Source organism: Hetaerina americana, unplaced genomic scaffold (genome assembly GCF_022747635.1).
Source record: "Hetaerina americana unplaced genomic scaffold, ioHetAmer1.1.p SCAF_2, whole genome shotgun sequence".
NCBI lineage: Eukaryota > Metazoa > Arthropoda > Insecta > Odonata > Calopterygidae > Hetaerina > Hetaerina americana.
This window is the reverse complement of record NW_027286763.1, coordinates 20,541,673-20,560,306: the sequence shown is the minus strand read 5'-3', so window position 1 is coordinate 20,560,306 and position 18,634 is coordinate 20,541,673. Positions and strand designations below refer to the sequence as shown.

The 18,634-nt window shown below is 39.0% G+C and overlaps 1 protein-coding gene across 3 annotated transcripts in view; it reads right to left on the bottom strand.

The window, feature by feature from the left end:
* The window catches only part of LOC139688049 (connectin-like), a 956,843-nt gene that overhangs the window by 740,208 nt on the left and 198,001 nt on the right, over positions 1 to 18,634 (bottom strand). The window contains exon 2 of one of the 3 annotated variants that reach the window (XM_071585465.1): positions 1,536 to 1,586. The exons of the other annotated variants lie outside the window; for them this stretch is intronic. The gene's annotated coding sequence lies outside the window, so the exon portion shown is untranslated. The remainder of the gene's footprint in view (positions 1 to 1,535; positions 1,587 to 18,634) is intronic. 3 annotated transcript variants of the gene reach the window in all.

Here is an 18,634-nt window from a genome sequence, read left to right as displayed (position 1 = left end):
GAAAATATTAAAAAAATATACACCCTTTTGATGCGGGATGAATGATTGTAATCTCATTTCTCTTTGATTTGAAGTCTCCATTTACAGCCTGAAAAATTCTTAAACTTTTTCCCGGAATATCTTAAGCGTATAGGAATCACTGATTCAGGCCTGCCGATCCATCGTCATTCAAGATAAAATACCATAATAAATCTGGTGAAAAGAATCTATTTTGACCAGGGACGCTCGATGCAACCCATTTGGCAAAGGGGTGGTGGGGGTTGACCGGCTGCAGTCCGTGCGCATTCCGGCAAGTCGATCTACACTCCTCCTCCCCAAGCCAGGGAACCAATTACACCTCTTTCACTCTTGGCGTAGGATCGACTTGAAAGATCGACTGGGAGCGAGTGCAGCGGCAAGCAAGACCTTTTGCTCATTTGATGGGCTTTCTCCGGGAGAGAAAGAGAGTGGGGGAGGTTGAAGGAGGCAGGCATTCCCGTAAAGGGAGGATTGAGCTTTCGGAAGCCCAAACCTCATGGAGCTAAATAGAGAAGAAATGGAGGTAAGAGAGCGGCGAAAGAAAAATAAACGAAAATTATCCACGACCGTATCGAGAATCTGGATACACTTCGTGCAAGAGGAATATCACCCAAGACGGGAAATACACGGAGATAAACAGATGAAAATGAAAGAATTCCTGTGAAATCGACGGTTATTTGTATACTTGTTAGGCATATTTGTAGGTGCAGGTGTATGTTAGTTGATAGTATATGTATTTGCATGTGTGTCAGTTATAACGATTTTCGTATGAATATATACGCTTCTTTAGGTGTAGAGAGATTTGGTTTTCGATGTGCGTTTATTCTCTTTTACGGGTGGTGACCCAACATCCCCTGCCACACTCCCTCGCGGCGGCTTTCGGGGTATTATGTAGATGTAGATATTTTTCCTCAAGCATATGTAAAGATATAGGGTCAATTTCAAAATGTGAGCAGACATAGAACTTACTATAGAATACCATAGCAACTTCAATGGAATAACATGAAAACTGAAGCATTAACGACATTTCGGCATATTTTCAATTGCCTATTATTATTTAGAATAATGCCAAAATTGGCAAATTAAAAGAAAATCAAAAGAAATAATGGAGTATTCCGAGTAAAATATTTCATGAAATTCCACTAATTATTGCCAGAACGAATAATATATTGAAAATGCCAAACAATAGCACCCACGCCAAAAGTTTGTCTGACTCAATATATTATTAAATACTAGTTATCCTATATATAATGTGTCCTACATCCTATTTAAAACCAAAGTTAATATTTGAAAGGCGGGTAAAAAACAAATAATTTAATGAGACTTGGAAGAATTAATGGCTGCAATCAAAGTGAAATACTAATGATGGAATTTTGTCCGACGATTCAGGCAGACTTTTTTTTTATATTTCGCCTTAAATTTCTTGCTTCATTCAATATTTTGAGTCACCACAAAGCCTTCTGCACATTTTTACACATTGAGTTATTTTATTAAAACACTTAAAATTCTCTACTTGCCAAAACGCGTCCAATGTTAAGTTCCGCGGCAATTCAACGAAAGTTTCGTACCTGAAAAGAAAGAAAATGCATGAGAACAGTTAGGTAAGTAATTGAAAATTATGTGCACCAAATGAAAATCATAAAACGAACATTTGAATGCTCAGACCATTCACTTCTAATGGTGGGATGATATGCACAAAGAAAAATCACTGATATATTCTGCTAATACTTTATAATAACATGAAAGCAATTCGATAGAAAGTGAAATATCTGATGAATAGAAAATCACCTGAAAAGTTCATTTAAGCCCTCAACTTTTACCGAGGAATGTGATCTCCAACTTTTGATTTCCAGTATCCTAGTTGATAATCGATTGAATTATAAATTGGATATTGCGGAATTGCATCGGATTAATGAGAATGCATTAAAAATAATGTAAATCAAATTTATAGTATTCTTAGGCAGTGAGTTGGCCAATTAGAAAGTCGCTTTTATGAGTAAGGGTTGAACTTATTCCAACCAACGCCTGAAGGAAACTTATGCATTCAAAACTATGTCGGAGAGGTAGACTTCCCTATTCTCGCGCCCCAAGTTATTTTTTTGGAAGCAGATAATGGCGCTTGGATTTCAGATTATCATTATTTGGTGGTCTAAGGTCCACTTTACTAGATGAACACTGGCTGAATACCGATTCATTTTTTAGCGCAGTGAACACGCAGCCTTTCATTCTTTCTTCGTGCGTCATGTCTACTCTTCACCTAGCCAGGTGTAAACTGACACCCTAACAGCATAATAATAGCTTCCTCTATTTCTTGTAATTTTTATACCCCTTAATTCCATTCAGCATACTTATCCTTTTCCATTCCCTTTCAGTCCACAGTTATGGTCAAAATGGAATACGAAGCACACTGGAAGATAGCCAAACCCCGCAAAGACCAAGTTGGAAGGCATAGATTACATTGGTATGTGAAGCAACAAAACGAGTCAAGTGTTAATGAAATATAAGATTATGTGATTCTCTGAGAACTTCACGTCCATTAACGTAAACAATGAACACTTGGTCACAACAACATAAAACCTTAACTCACTTTCCCAAAAAGGATTTCAGCAGTAAAAATATTAGAATACTTTTGCACATCTAAATAAGATAAAGGCTCAAAAGCCTTCAAGTTATTTTTCGCATCCAGTTTAACCGAAGTTCAAAAACATTCTCTAAATTTCCTGCTCTTATGCGACACTCGATGGCCAGCATATGCAACCAACCCACATTCTTTCTTTCCTTTCATAAAACTCCAGACGCATCAAGTGCGGATCGTCCATTTAATCTGTCCGAGAAGAGCAACGAAGAGGCGAAAGAAGGAAACGTTTTCACTGTCAAGAACGCGCTCCCCCGCCCACGAGGGGCGGGCGGCTTCCTCGTTGGGCCCTGCGGCCCACACGAGCCAAACTTGCGGGGGCCAGCCACCCTCCGTATATGCCCTCTTGGCTCATCCCCACTCACACGAGGGCCAAAGGGCTTCTCTCGGTATTTGATCGTTGAAAATATGTTGTTTACGGTAACTGAAGTAAAAGTCGATTAGGAGATAGTGATAGGCGTTCTTGTTACCAATTTCGGAGTCACAAATTATGAGATCAAACCGACTAATGAGACTCGCGATGAAAAAATAACATGAACAGGGACGATAATAATTTTTTATCTACTCATATATATATATATATATATGTTATATATATATATATATATATATATATATATATATATATGTTATATATATACATATATATATATATATATATATATATATATACTGTATATATATATATACTCGTACATTATATATAACCTCAAACGTCATGCATAACGTAGACGTCCTATGCCATATTTACATACTATCACGGAAACTTGGGAGTTTGATCATGGATACTAGAGTTTTACTAGCCAATATTTTACTTTAGTAATTACAGAAATGTTTATTAGTTACAGAAATGAGCATTTTGCTATAAGTTTTGGTTATTTAAGCCCGCGAAGCCTTGTTGCGATATTAATAAACGATAAATTTATTGATTGAAATTGAAGACCATAAATATTTTTGGTTACCTGAAACTTTTAAGTGGTCCATTAATTAACTTCCAGCGCAAATTTTTCTTCAAAAAATGAGTCTTTAAACCCACTGGGCCCATACCTATAATATTTTTATGCGTCATACGATCGGCAGAAATAATTGGCCCCTGGGACTGATTGGATTTTCGATGGGAACGCGCCTCCAAAACTGCGCTAATAATTTACAAAGAGCCGTAGCTCTTCTTTCCTCCTTTTTTATTTACTACCAAGACCTGACAACCATGATTGACACTTCTCATTTCATTAACAGTTTTTTTTATCTAATCGAGCAAATCTTTTAGAGATACTACGCACCCCATAGTGGGCCTGACATGATAAAATTAAGCTCTCACTAATTTTAATCTCTCTATCAGCAAAACCATCAACAAAAACTATATTCAATTTTCTTCAGTCAAATGTTACGAATTATATGCACTGATATTTATTCTCTGCTGCAATGAAATAAGTAATAAACACCAACGAATAAATTCTCTCTCCTGTGAGCTTATAGAAAGGCAGCTTAAGATACAAAAGTCGAATCCAGATGTTAAAGAGAAAAGAAGAATAAACTAAACCACTGGAGTCTTGTAAACATCTACCACTCAATGTCAAGGTTCTCTTCTCATTTCTGTTTACTTAAGCTCTATCAGGAATGGCAAATGAAAGACTTCCGACAGAGTGCTAAAAATATACTCTGCGTCATTGTGAAATCTTAACTGAGAGGAGTATGCTCAAAATACAAGCATACTCGTACCAATCCTGATTTAGACCAACGTTTGCGTAGCTCTCTTATTTTCTGAACAGAAGACAGTGCCGCGCAGTTATTGTGGTTTACAGGAAGCCATCTACACGCACAAAGATTTTTATTCAATGTTAACAACATTCAAAAATGCAATAACAAAAACAGTTGGAGTCAATGAAATTTCCTCTAGATCACAATAAATAATTTTAATGTACTTCCATTTCTTTATGAGTTGTAAGAACTTCGTCGGTGGTTAAGGGAAAAGAAGTATCCAAGGATATCATCCAGCAGACTATTACTCTCCCATACCTCATGGAATATAACGGATTAGATGAATTAATTTGGAGAAATAAATTGCTAAATTATTATTTATGCATATTATTATTTAATTATTATGCAAAATATATATTTATGCAATTATGCTAATTATTAAGTTATGCAAAATAATTCCAAATCAATGACATATTTCCATCCTATTCCCAGTTATATCAACAGAGGCTCATGGAGCAGAACAGCATCAAGCTCTTGTAAAAATGATTCCAAGTAACGAAAATTCTGAGAATTTCACAGAGTGGCATAATAAATCATTTCATGAAAATTCTGCGGGCTGATAGAAAAGAAAACGCCGAGGGAGTTCATGACAAGTGATCGGACTCAATTTGATTTCCGAAGGCCTCTGGGAGTTAATGCACCCCTTGGTATCACACACAACAAGTCATTGGCTTTTCATCAGGTTCCCAGGGCCCGAAACCACCAGAAATAATGCAGCATTTATAATGTTCACATCTACGACCTTCGGTTTAGAACGTAAGTGCATTTTTCACCTCTTTAACCCGCCCTGCAAGTGCTTTAGAAAACCATTATTTTTAAGAATGGTTTGCATTTACAATATCCTTTCTTCAATTTCTATAAATATATTTTCACCAACAATATTGCTATGCCAACGTTTCCCCATCATATTATAACGACAGAAGCTTATTCGTCTCCAAGATAATATTTATTGCCAGTCCAATATGTTATCTTCAGATAACCAATAAATTTGTGTGAATGTAGGCCACCCTAGCAGCATAAAAGGTAAGCGGGTTGCCTAACGTGCAGGTTTTAAATATTTTTTTAATACTAAGGTGTCGAAAAGTGCTTCAAATTCAGAAGGGAATCGGGGAGCTACTCTGAAGGTATTTGGAGAGGAAATTTTATTCCAAGCAAACAAATATCTCCTCTCCCTCACATATCCGTAGCGTATCGATCGTTATCAAGAGCCAAACACTATATCACCCATTTGTTTACAAAAAAGACTTAAAAAAGATTACCTAAAAATATCAGGATACCACTGAAAAGAGAAAAAAGAAAAAGTTCTAGGGTTTTCCACCATGTAGGATTAGACGTTTTGCGAATGCCATTTTACATTAATTTTCCTGGAACAATCTTTGGGTAATGTCTGTATCAAAGAAAACAGGATGATTAAAATCTTTTGATGGCTCTCATAGGAAAATGTATAAAATATTTTACCCGTAAACATAAAAAATTAATCAACAGTACATATACTTTCAAAAACTATTTCATGAAGTTCGAATGCAACTGCCACAAATGGTTGGCTTTATTCACTTTACTATTCAAAATGAAACTGAAGATTATCTACGTTCTTAAATTAGCAATTGAAAAAAATGACGTTACACGTAAGGACCAAGGAAAATATGAAAACGTTTCAGGAAAGGATCTAAAAACCAAGGATCAACCTTTGTTTAATATTTATTAAATATAATTACCTTATCTTTTTGCATAAAATGCTTTAAAATAAATGATAATGGGTAATTGAGTAATACATGGAGGATAGAACGTCTTCCGTTTTGTAGATTTAAACGTGTCCGCGCCGTTAATACTGATGGGTGGTTGCAATAGTAAGCAATAAAGGTAATGAAGAAAATACACGGCCGTAACCGAGAGGCAGGGGTGACCACGGGGGAAGAGACAACATTTGGCGACGCGAGAGTGAATGAGATGAGAGCTGAGTAAAACAGGGCGGTCCAACATGCTGCCCTGGAAATGGTCTCCATGGTCTTGCCATGCCCATTAATCCTATGGCGCTCCCTTCCTTGGCATACAGAACGAAAGGCCAGAAACCATCTTCTTCTTGCAATGAGACTCAGCAGAGCAGAGGCCGCTTGTTATAGCTCACCGCCCTGGAGGGGAGGAGGCGGGAGGAGTGGGGAGCGGCATGCATCCAGAGAGGGGCAAAAGTGATAGACAGATGGACAGAAATTTATTGTTCTAGGGAAAGCCAGGGAGGGAACAGCACGGAACCTCCTTCTTTCCGAGTTTGAAAGACGAAAAACACACAAGCGTTCTAAAGAAAACCTCGAGGGAAAACTAGTCTCCTCGGCATAAGATGAGCAAGAATTCAAACGCAAGCATTTTTATCAAAAAATCCAAACATAAAATGTATCAAAATTTGGAGGGCCAGTAAATACAGTATTTCAAATAACTTGGGCCTCTTCATGGGGATACTATTACGGTATTCTTTAAACATTTACTGAAACTTCCAAAGAGGAATTTCTGCTCTACCAAGTTGTGGAATCTAGCCCAAAATTGAATTAATTCAATGTTGAAAACAAAAATGTTATAAGTCTCCAAACGAAAAGAGAATTTTTATCTAAAATTGCCTGGGATATTTGAAAATTATTTCCCGAATTATATTATATTTTGAAAATGCCATTCTTCCCATGGACTGACAAAAGACAATTACAACAAAAATGAGATAAATGCATTATCTCTGTTGTTCAGCAAAGAAATCGGACCAAAAGATTGTACGTAGGATTGAAGTCCCTGATGATTTCTATGCTAGAATTCCATTAAAAATAGATGATGCACTATGCACGTATTATGGACGACATATTCTCCCGCAATTTTGAAAAACTAGAATAGAATATTTGAAAAGAAGATTGTTTTATTTAATAAATTGAGAGTCAGAATTTCCTTAAGAGTTACAGAGAACATAACTTCAACGACAGATTATTTCTCTAAACCCATTTCGTTGAGTAGCACTTCCTGCAAAATTTTAAATTAAAAATGACTTCCGTTAACTCCCCGTGACTTGCTGAAAAACCTAAACAAATCATTCTCTAATAATAAATTAGTAGCAAATTAGTCATTGCATTGTTTTGTCAATCGGCTCAAGGTTGTACATTTGGAATTAGCTTTCCAGTATTCAACAGGCATTAATACTTGTGCATGGAAAAATGGCATACCTTGTAAGTGGGCGGAGGATGGGAAATGTAACAAACCGTCCATAATGATTAATAATAATTTTATGTATAATATTTTCATGACGATTCATCTCACAAATACATAAGCTCATAGCATTTAATATGTGTATGTACGAGGGTCATCCGGAAAGTAGTACCCGTTCGTGCCGCATGAAGTGCTGACGACGCGAGTAGCCGCTGGACGAGGTCAGATAGCTTCAGTGGCTTGTCTGCCTTCTCTGAGCCAAGTTGCGTGACGCTAGCATTGCCTGTGTTGTTTCTGTGATTGTTTACAATGTTTAAAAAAATTGAGAACGCCGCCAGTTGTGAAGTGAGGGCAGTGATTAAATTCCTCAATGCAAGAAACGTTCGCCCATGTGATATTCATCGCCAATTAAAGGAGGTGTATGGAGACAATGTAATGGACGAGTCGTCTGTTCGGCGGTGGTGTCGCAACTTCAACATGGGGAGGGGGAACACACACGACGATGAGCGTTCGGGGAGACCGTCTGTCATTACAGACCAACTGGTGAGCTCAGTTGACGAATTCGTGAGGAACGATCGGCGCGTCACAATTGATGACATCTGTGAGCATTTTCCCAATGTTTCTCGAACAATTGTTCATGAAATTGTTAAACACCATCTGCATTATGCAAAAATTTGTGCAAGATGGGTCCCTCGCGTATCTCAATGAGCTGGCGGCGAAGGACTATGCAGCAGGAATACAGAAACTTGTCACACGTTATGACAAATGCCTTAATTTGCTTGGAGATTATGTTGAGAAGTAGTTTAAAGTATCCTCTTTCAAATAAAATTTTTTATGTTTGTTAATATTTACTTTTGTGTCTTTATTTCACGAACGGGTACTACTTTCCGGATGACCCTCGTATATTAATTATCGCCTAGGAAATTCTTTTTAAAGACATGTAAAGCTATAATTTAGCAAATTCTATTATATAATAAGCTTGGTCTATATGCAGTGTGGTTTAACGCTGTATTTTCCAGGTTTAAAAAATATTATTTAATTTGGGATTCAATTTTAAAACGCAAAGAAAGCCAAGTTGGCCACTCGCTATTGGTTCAAAATAGATCAATTTACTTTCAAAGCTGTGGAATGATTCTATTATTGATTCTCATTGCATAGATGAACATAACTTAAAGTAATACGACGAAGTTCTCAAGCAGTATATATCACTCAAGTTATCTGTAGGTTAGGTGAGAAAAATTTAAATTTTTTTAGATAACATCTAATATTTTAAGATGACATTTTTTTCATTCCAACGTATTTCATGTTAATCTAAGGTTGATGAGAATGTATTGAAGGATGTATTTACTAACGGCCGGATGATTTCCGAGATTAGTTCTATTAAATCCATCCAACGAACGGTGGGACAGAGATAAGTCCAAGCAGCCAACGCACGTAATCGCGAGGATCCTGATCAAGTAGACTTCATGCAACACAAACTCTGCTTCAGGACTCGCAGTAAAAAGTCCGCTTGGATGAATAGTCATGATACGAAATTACGCGACAAGAAAAGAGGCGAAGGGGAGGAATCCATAAATAACGCACCAGCTACTCGCCTTTTCTTTTTCCTCTTAATCTTTGTACATTAATCTTTATTCTCATATTTACAAGCCAATAAAAATATGTAGAACCGGGTTAAAGGAATATGCGCGCAGCCATATATCGTCTCGACACATACCAACGGAAGGCAGATAAAACAGCACCAAACCGTCAAGAAAACCATAAAACGTTATAAAAATGTAACATATAATTAACAAAGACGATATATCTTTTCCTCTTGGTCTCTAAGGTGTCGCCTTCATCAAAAAACTCATTAATTCAAAACCGCGCCTAATTCTCATCGGTAAAATAATTGGTACGCACATGACGCATGGATGCCCTGGTACGTGCTATGAACGAGTTCAAACCTAGAAGCAGCATAAAGACGTTTTAATCCGTACTGCACGAAAGTGGACACCAGTGCCATAAAGTTCACGTTCTTCAACTGCCGTTCTTCGCCGCGAGATGCGGCAGGCGGCGCGATTCTTCCCCTTTAACTCGCCACAATCATGACGTACACACAATGAGCTCCCTCTGCCATTCGCAGACCATCAAACATTTTCTACAGGCATCTGGTAAGAGGTTTAGAGAGTCGTTTCAAGGCTGTTTCTTCTACCACCAAAGTTTATCCAACCGTCTGATTCAGGGGATAGACGGAGCCAATTAAAAATGAGGTGACACGCCTTCCTGTGAGAGAATTATGAAAGCGTTCGCTTCCAAAGGTCAATGAAATTTTGGACAAAATGAGATGAAAAAGAAGTTTGACGGTCACACAAAGGATGTGGGCAGTAATAATTAAATACGATGTCACAATAGCTATAAATTAAAATAATACAATCAACAATCGCTAAGGAAATATTGTGATTTAGCCTAGAGCTCGATTATTTTCATTCTCTCTCATAGATCTATCTTTGAAATGTCTTTAGTCGTGGATTATTACCGCTTTAATGGGACATAATAAAAATACTGCGTATTTCGAGGGCTAGGGTGTGTTGAACGTCGTTGCCTTTGTTTTTCGTCACTTTTAAACCGAAACATGGGGCGGATTTAACTCAGTCGGTTCGTGATATGATCAACATCCACAACCCTCAAAATCCACAGAATGACAATTTATCGTATGTTGACGATATATTGCGCTGGAGTTACTGTTAATACATTTTTTTCCAGTAACCAACCGGAGGGTCGGTATGATAGGCAAGATTAGAGCTCATGTAGTCCTAACCAACACAGGATGTTAAATTCACACATCAGAATACGGGGGCCAGTTCCTTCTCCTGTGCCGCCTATGGTTTCCCAGGAAGATTTGTTACCCGAAAAACCACACAGCTTGTTTGAAGCTGACGGTGCGCAGTGATGACTTCGGAAATCGAACTACGGCCCTCCAGTCAGTAGTCCAAAGCTCTACCCCCTGGACTACCACGTCCTCTGACAAGTATTAAGGTTCACTAATTATCTGGCGGAAAATATTTCTCTCCGGATGGCCCGAATTTTTTTATGATTGTTCGTTTTTGCTTCAAGTAATTTCATTTTTCCCTCTTGAAACCAAAGTCTTCCCTTCATCTAAATAGAACGGGCTCAGCAGTCAATTGTCAATAATCATAATTCAATGCAAGTCAATACTCACAATTTCAAAAGGACTTTATGCTTCTAATTCCTGTGGTTTTTGTAAATATATTTTTGTAATAATAAACAAAAAATTACTCTTTTCCATTGGATACTAATTTAAGTTGTAATAAATCAACATCTAGTGATAAAGTGTTATCAATTGTTCATTATTATATCCGAATTCCACCATATCACGCCTGAAACCGCGCAATATTTCTGTATTTTTTGGCGCAGTGGAAACACTAACTTTTTCTCTAATTTTTGAAACGTTTTCCTTTTCCAAAGAAGTATGTCTCGCAATGACTTGAGAGATGTGTGAGAGACTTGGAGACTAAGATTTTGAATGCAAGAGCAGCCGAATATGACAACAACAAAGCATTAATACGTGAGAAATAATTTTTTCAGAGCAATACGAAATACAAAAAGCTGATATCCCTCTCTCACCACTGGCTTTCAGATGGGATAAAAGAGGTTGAAGTGGAACTGAGGAAGGAAACGAAACTGAAATTTCTAGCGAGTGCCGATGCAGGAATCGAAGCATAAGCTGAGAGAAATCCCGGCCGGCTTATCTTGGCGTTATCCTCAATGGATCAACGGTAATCAACTGGAGCATTGAGTACTTTCATTCCTGTGACTTAATGTACATAGACGAACATTTATGCTTTCTCTGGATTAAACGCAATCTTTAATACTGTTAGCCCTACACACTTCTTTAACTTATAAGCACAATGAGTTTGCTGTGGTCTTGATTATATTACCTAATCCCAAGGTTACAGAATACGCTAGTGAATTTTTTAAAGTGGTTACAGAGATTGATTAAACATTAATGCATATAAAATTAACATTCATACGTACGGTTCCATGGAATATTGGATATTGATGTATCTAAAATGCTTAGTACACGCAAACATTAGAATTTCACGTGCCGATTTTTGGTGGTATTTGCGTATATGACTTTAAATTCTCACATTCCTTCAAAGTCACGCAATTTTCTTTATCTCAACACATAAATAATTAGGCGGATATACGAAGGAATGTCAATAAATAACTCGCATAACTGGATAGAGGCAATAATAATCGAAGTTACTTCCTGAAATTTATTCAACTCAACATTCAGAGACACTTATTTCATCTCTTCATAAGTACTTGACAGTCGACAGCAACGAAGTTTTTGCTTGCCGTCGCCGTCAACGAGTAACCCCTGGGACTAAGGAAACACCCAAATGGTTTTTAAGGGACAAAAGCAGTTGAAAATCACGGGAGGCTAAATTGACACTTTACGGTGGATGTTCCAAGCGTTCCCAATGTAATGTTTATCACAGCTTCTCCGTTTGTCTTGCTGACGCGTACGACTTACTAACTCACTTACCCTCGTAATTACTAGATTAAACTCTAATGATCCCATGTTTCAAATCTGTATTTATTAATTATTATATCGAGGGGTGTAATAATGTTGGTCAAAAACGTGTAGCTACACTTGATAAAAATACTCACCCCTTGATCTTGCACTTGTTATGTACTTAGTAGAATCATAACCCAAATATTCTTTTCTTTGGGCTGAAATATTTCCAATCACGAGAATTCCAATTCATACTTACAAGAACTCACTTCCACTGCACTGAAATCATACAGCTACTTTGCAACAAATTCCAGCCGAATGTTGTCAAACACTTTAAGTTTAGTTATCTACATTCTAAGTAGTCCGGTAACAAACAGTTTAGCCTTTATGTTCAAAATGTGCACATCTCTAGATCCGAGAATAGCGTTGCGAAAGTTTACTTAAATGGTTTAGGCCATGGTAAAGGGGACTGCAAATTAAAATAGGCTCTGTGGATTAAACACTGAATACTGGCTACGGACAACAACGTTGGTTTAGACATGATTAATGTTCGTGTGGATGGAGGTGTTAGAAGATTTACTACTTATTTTGAAACAGTTTCAATTATTACTCAAATAAATAATTATTTTGTGACGCAAATGAAAAAGGTCGAAGAACAAACCAATGGCATATTTAGGGACAAACACTTGTCAGAGATAATTACTTAATCAGAATAACTACACCATTAAACTCCGTTACACCCTAATGCAATGATCTATCCATGACTGCGAGGATTTACCTCGGCAGGGAGATCCACCTGTGCATGTGCAACCACGTGCGTGTACCCGTCGGTGGGGGGAGTGGATTAACAGCGGGATGATTACGAGCAACTCTGGAGCGGGGCATTAACAAACCCCTTGAGGGTTCATAGGGCCCACGAGTGGGGAACGGCTGGCTAGTTGAGAAAGGAGGGTTTTCGTTCGGATTTCGGAGTGGATTGAATTGGGGAGGGGTGGCGGCAGGTGGCGGCCATGCGGTGGAGTGAGAAATATAGGGGAAGAAATGGGGTGGTGGGCGCGGGAGGGAAATTCGTGGTCTGAGATAAATGGTGACGTCATAGAGCTAAGGGGAGTATGGATAAATAATAATCAATCCAGGGACCATTGAGAACGAGGCGGAGAGTGCTTGAGCAATCCCTCTTACCAATCCGACGCCCCGCACACCCTGGAGAAATAGACATGGCTTACTTGGATGACATGACGGAAGTAAAATGACAAATTTCAATGGGTTTTCCGCCGAAAAATTGGGAAGGAGACTGGCAAACATTATTCCACGCTGATTCTGGTATTCCCTCAGTGAAGCGGCTGCAAATGTATGAGACCCAAGTACATTGTAACGGTAGCGCCACATTAAAAATAATATTGAGGGAGGCTACTGGAAACCACCTAAATTATTATTCCACAAAACAATGATGGGGAGAGATCGAAGTAGGAGTCCTGGCAACTGAGCCCGCTAGGTCGTGTTGCCCAAAATCAGGAGAGGCTAGACTTCCGCAGTCGTCATCTCCATGCTAGGTGAAGTCGACAGTAGGAGCAGAGAAGACAGCAAGTTAACTTATGAACTTTGAATGTTAGGACAAAGGAATTAGTTATTAAAATGCTAAAGACTGAGAGAGGAAATTGAGATATTTTAGGTCTATGCGATTTAAGATGAAAGAATTGCGGGGATTACTGGATCGATAGCTACTTACAGTTAAGGAAAAGAGAGTCTACGAGGACTCATCTTCCTCACCTTCCTTCCTTGCGTCTTCCACCACGTGAAAAACATGTGGTGGAAGAGGCAGGACGAAGATATGGAAAGATTACAGAGGAATGGAAAAAATAGGTGCGCTACTCTGGTAGGTGATGGCAGTATCAAAAATTAAGAAGGGGAAATCTGTGCAACCAATGAAAGATAGGTCAGAAAAAAATTTAATTAAACCAAGAAAGAATCAATATGGAAGGAAGATATATGTAAATGTAGTGAACCAAATTAAATTTTGTTTATATGTCTATTCAACACATGTGGCTCGTTTCCTTCTTCTGGCTATGCGTGCCACGAAACTAACCTCTCCTATCCTTTATGACGTTGCATGCTTGCTTTCCCTACTACCATTTCCTCTGGTGTCCTAGCCTGTTTCTCTTTTGGTGGGTGAATCAGCTCCCAAACGTTATCTCCTGGACAAAGAATCGGGGCACTAGGTTGCATAAACCCACTTCATTTCCTCAACAGCGCAATTAGTTGGACCATCGCAAGGACCCGGTAAGACGAATATCCGTGGTTCAACTCCCGGCCAAGGAAACGTTTTGCGCTTGTGATCCGCACGATTCCAACTTCTCCACCATTCCTGTATTTGTCTTTTGTGCGTTCCTATACCTTTTCCTTACACCTACAGGACCCAGTACTAAGCCCGAGGGCGTGTGAAATTCACACATCAGGGTAGGGCCAGTTCCTTTCCCTGTGCCGGTTATGGTTTCCCAGGAAGATCTGGTACCCGAAAAATCACATAGCTTGGGTGGAGCTGCAGGTGCCCAGAGTGCCTTGCCCGGGAATCGAACCCGGGCCCCTCCGGTCAGCAGTCCAACGCTCTACCCCCTGGACTACCTGTGACCCACACATATATTATATATATATATATATGTGTGTGTGTGTGTATATATATATATATATATATATATATAATTAAAACGTGAAACAATTTAGTTGGATTTCACTCTGTCCTGCTAAATGGGGGAAGCACCCTAGAGGGACGTTTATTGGGGGAAGGGATCTGCGCACAAGGATTTCCAGTAGAGAAAAGGGGAGGGGGAGAATACAAGGTGCAAAGTTACACTTCCAACGAACTCAAAAAGATACGAGCGCCCTCTCCAATATACGCTCGTCATTTTTCTTCGTAACTTCGACGCGAAATTCTGTTGATCTCCCTTAGTCAAAATGCTGAAGCAAATCCAATTAGGCTGCATTTGCGAGGGGAATGGTACGGGGAGGGGGTGTGCTACATTCCGGGGTCGGGCATCCTCACCGCAGGGTAAACGTTAGCTGCTCCATCACTTTCAAAAGACAATGGAAAGGAAAGAAAACAAATACCTCAACAAACTCTCCTTTTCCTCCAACGATGAAAGGTGGGTAGCGCAATGGATGATGATGCGATGGGTCTGGAGAGGAGGAGGTGGGCGGGGTGGGGGTGGGAGGGCGATGGATCCATCTCCTTGGTAACGGGAGACGCGGAAGCTCTCGACTTTCGAGCGAGTGTTATACGGTTCATCCGGGTGAGGATGAAGGGGAGGACGGGCGGCTCTGTGGGGTACGAATCAATGAGGGAAAACTCTTGAAATTCAGGAGTTTCACTTCAGTAAGAATCGGGCGGCGGAGAGGAAACTCGGGGGATTTTGAATGCACAAATATCCTAAACTAAAATGAAAGTGAAAGCCAATGATGAGAATGAATCATGCGGCGAATAAGATACAATTGGAAGTAAAAAGGAGCACTGAAGAAGAAAATGTTATTTATTTCCTGCCGAGTGACAACGGTGGAGGAGAGCATAAACATCGCGCGGCCTTTTTAGGGAAGCGTTCCTTCGATTCTTCTTTCTTCAAAAAAACAGAAGAAAAAAAACTCCCACCCGCTCCAAACATCTCCAAGTTCACATCCGACCACTTCCTCACTCATCCCCTGCCCCAAATCCTTGAAACACCGCGAGCCGAAAAGCTGGCCCCCGACTTCGTTTTTTATACCATTCATCACTCAGAAAAGTGAGCGCTAATGGCAATCCGATACGACTACTATAAGCCATCAGCCTTTTCTGCCGAGCGCGTATCTCTCGGACGAAATGGGACGTCGCAAACACCAAGCAGCCAACCCCTGCCACCCACCCTCTCCCATCGGCGACCTGCCAGTTGTTGCGCGGGGATCAATACGATTGAAATGAAGTGGAATGGCCGAGGAGACGGGGTCGCTCCGTATTCGATCATTAGGGCGATTGAATAAGAGGATCTCCACCCGACCCCATCCACCGCTCCTCCGGATGAACAGAATGGCCTTCTGTTCAGCTCGTTTGTGTAGAATCGGGCCCTTAGCGTGCATTTTCGACGCCGTGGGTGGGAAACAAAATGCGTTCATAGAATTTTTCCCGCAAAAATATTATTCAACACATTTTTGGAGCCACCAAGTTGTATTTTAATTAGTTAAGACCATTTTTTCATTCTATATCTATATATTTGCAGCATTTGTTAGTTTTATCGAACGTTGACGCATGATTTTCGGCTATAAGATTTAATTAAATTTTTTATTTGGATTTTATAACCCAATAAAATGATATTAAACTTCTGGAATCATATGTTAATCATAGTTAAAATTCTTATGAGTGAATAAAGTTTACACGAAATATCTGTGACAAAGAAATTTGAGCTTTCAATATTTAAGTGACTTATTTGTTTCATTACGTATACAGTTTGATTGCGGAGATAGTTTTCTGCTCAGCAACGAATGGAAACAATTTTTCACTTTGGAAGATTTACTGGCAATACCCAGTTGCACCCACACATAAATTGTTTTTTTTCGTTAACTTATTGTTTCCCATAACTTAAAAATAATATTGGTTACAGTTATATCCGTTCTCTAAAACTTGGATTGCTCAAGACACCAGCCATCAGGCAGACACAGGCTTTCCCTGTGCACTTATTTGATCAAAATTATAGTCCCCAAATACACCCTATCGCTTCTTCGAGTAAAACTGCAAAATCAAGGGTAAACTTTTGTGCTGGAAGGATTCCTAACCACAGTGCGAGTGGTGAGATAGAAGACGCAGTCAATATGCAGTGAACGAATTGAAATATAGAGTTGAAGGGTCGGATTGATATTTGTTAAAATTGAATATTTTTTTGTACTTGAATGATTGGGTCTTATACAATTTATTGAGACCAAATATAAAAAATACCATACGGAGGAAGGGGTCTCGGGAGAAAATATACCCCCTTAACTCCAATACGGCGATGACAGAAGGTAGAGCGCTTTCAACATTTCACTCCCTATTTTGATGCTGTCTGTAAAACCTCAGCTGCCGCAATTCTCCAAATGTCACCATCGCCTGTATTGATGTATATTACAGTTCAAATATCGGTTTTCCATTGACTGCACCCTTCAGCCTTCACGTACGGGTGGCCTCCTAAGGGTAACAATTTAATTATGGTACGACTTTAGAGCAATGGCATTGCCGGGTGTGGAATACGGATGGCCTTTTGCGCGTTATTTGGTGAAATTTCGAGGGCGAATGTAAGAAGTCCGTTAGTTGACGATTGCCATTCGTTTATTTTAGCAATTATTCGTAGCTGGAAATAGATATCAATGAAAAAAATCACAAGAATGGAGAGAATAAGGACGCAGAAGGGATTTTAGGATAAGCCGCCATAGTGAGTGGAATGGAGTGAGTGCGAATAATTCGATGTTAACAGGTTAGAATGCCTTGCAGGTTAATTTCATTAGTCCTGGCTCGTATGCCATCCATGATATATTCATTCGTCCATCTTGCGGTAATATGAAACCATCCTTAGGAGCGCCTTCATAGTTATTTGCATTACAAACCAGGAATCATTTAACCGAGGAATGATACATAATAATTTATGGTGGAAAATAATACTCTCCTCCTAACCCGTATAAATGTGTGCATTATTCGTAGATTTAAATGCCAATCGGAGAAATTGAAAGGATCCGGGGGGTCAATAACATACAGTCATGATGATGTTAATTGCGTTCATCGAATAGTATCAGTGGTAAATAAAACGGCGCACATTTCAACTCTGCATACAAATCACCCATATCAAATGGAATTATGAATGGCTATGGAGTCAACCTGAGAGAAAAAAAAATGACTGCTGGGAAAAATCTTCTGATTAACAATGAATCCAATTTATTGGTGATTTCATGCCAACATGCGTGATGTGTTACGATTTTCATCCAAAAACTGAAACTACAATGGTTCCTCAAGATAGCAAAACATTTTTGTAGCACTTTATTAGTGTATTTCAAAGGGTTTAGAAGTTCTCACGAGCACAACTCCGCAAGATATAGACTATAAGAAATCTCGATACCAAATAAAAACAATACTATCCTGAATAGTTTCCTTACTCGTAACATAAGCCAGAAATAATTGAATATATAAATTTCACTATTTGGGGATACACGTGCATGAATGACCTTTTAATTTAAGAATTCCAATAATCACGAATTGAACTGCTTAAATGAAGTCGAGAATAATTTATTTTATATGCGTGGATATTCTGTGCACACATTTCCTCAGGCAAAGCTGCCCTTATTAATGGCGGAGTTTAGCTAGGAGGAAGAGAGAGAGAGGGAAAGAAGGTGAAGACAAGCAACGGACCAACAAATATAAAAGTGCGAGAGGGTGGTGAGGATAGTTTGGGAAAGAGACGATGCTTTTGGATGAAAAGGAGAGAATAGGAATGGTCGGATACATTACGCAGGGTCGCGAGACGGTTCTATTTTTGGAA